The sequence below is a fragment of the Leptopilina heterotoma genome, unplaced genomic scaffold, assembly GCF_015476425.1.
Source record: "Leptopilina heterotoma isolate Lh14 unplaced genomic scaffold, ASM1547642v1 Lhet_121, whole genome shotgun sequence".
Lineage (NCBI taxonomy): Eukaryota > Metazoa > Arthropoda > Insecta > Hymenoptera > Figitidae > Leptopilina > Leptopilina heterotoma.
Genome location: NW_025110839.1, coordinates 2,330,106 through 2,332,044, shown reverse-complemented (window position 1 = coordinate 2,332,044; position 1,939 = coordinate 2,330,106).

Below are 1,939 nucleotides of genomic sequence, written 5' to 3'. Positions count from 1 at the left end.
TTATTTATATAGAATTCAATTACTTTGAAAACTTGTTATTAAAATGATTAAAGAAAGACCATTATTTTAAAGAAACTCAAAGAAATTCTTCAAACGAATTTAATTAAGATTATGTAAAATTTTAATAAAATTCTTCCTAAATTCAATTATTTTCATAAACAATAAAATTTTTCGAAGAAATTCAATTAGTATCAAATTTTTTGATAAAATTCTTTGCAAGAATTCATTGATTTGCAATTTTTTTCGCAATAATTCACTTGTTTTCATAAACAATAAAATTCTTCGAAGAAATTCAATTATTATCAAAGTTTTTGATAAAATTCTTTGCAAGAATTCAATCATTTGCAAATGTTTTATAAATTTTTTCGCAATAATTCAATTATTTAACAAAAAAATTAATAAAAGTTCTTTATAAGAATTCAATTATTTTTGAAAATTTTAATAAAATTCGTTGCAAAAATTCAATTATTTTAAAAAAGTTTGATAAAATTCTTCGAATTACTTTAATTATTTTTAAAAATTTTGAAAAAATTCTCGGCAAAAATTTCAATTATTTTCAAAAATTTTCCTTAATTCAATGATTTTTATAATATCTACTAAAATTTTTCAAAATAATTCAATTATAAAAAATTTTATTGAAATTCTGCGCAAACATTTAATAATATTCATAAAATAATTAAAATTTTACAAGGAATTTAATTATTTTCATAAATAATAAAATTTTTTAAGGAATTCAATTATTATTTTCATAAAAAATAATTTAAAATTCTAGAAAATAATAATTTAATTAAAATGATGAAAATAATTTTGATGAAGTTACAGTAACAATATTCTTATATAATGTAAAATAATGATTTTATCTCTCGGTCATCTTTAATTATTAGAAAACATGAAGAAATCGGTCACTCCGAGTCTTTGACTCGGAGCAATTGATATCTTCATGTTTTATAAACAATACTTTTATAAGTTGTTTAATTTCAAAAAGGTTTGAATTTTGAATTTTGGAATGTCTTAATTCCTGTGGAAAATCCTGTTCCAAAGATAAGATTAAAATATAAAGTGTGTAAATATTTTTCTTCTTTTTCTAAAACAAAATAATAATTTTCATAAAAAAATTGTGATTGAAAAAGAAAATAATGGAAAATAAATAAATTTTCTATTTCTTAATCACAGTTGTTTAATAATTTTCTAGTTTTTTTAGAAGTAAAGAACAAAAATAATTGCAATTTGACAAAAAATAATATTTAACAAAATTTTAGTCTTTTAATGAAAAGAAGTAAAAAAAATGCTGATGATTTCTATTTTCTATCTAAAGTTAACAAAAAACAAAAGTATAAACAAAAGACAACTTCAGAGTGTGAGGGACAGAAAAAGTGAATGAAAGAACGAAAGAACATTCAAATTAATATAGTTAATTCTTGAAGAAGTATTACAAAATTATAGGGGAGACTGGGGCTAAAGGTTAAGTTTTGCATAAATGATTTTGTTTAGAAAATATAATCCGCTTAGATGCAAATATTTATATATCAATATTGTAGGGCAACTTGTCCCCTACAACTTTCAATAAAAAAGTTTCTGATATTTTCGCATACAATACATCACTGCAAAAACTAGCGTCTTCGAAACGTCTTATTTTGGGTGTTTTCGACGTTGACACTCTGAGCGCTCTGAAAGTACGAAACGTGGTTGGTTGGTCTAGGGGAATTCTGAATGTTGATTGGCTAAACTTCAGAATTCATAGTTTCATGCTCTGGTTTCCACACTCTGTATATCTATTTATCAAAGGTCCGAGCTATACAGAGTGTGGAAACCAGAGCATGAAACTATGAATTCTGAAGTTTAGCCAATCAACATTCAGAATTCCCCTAGACCAACCAACCACGTTTCGTACTTTCAGAGCGCTCAGAGTGTCAACGTCGAAAACACCCTCAAAGACATT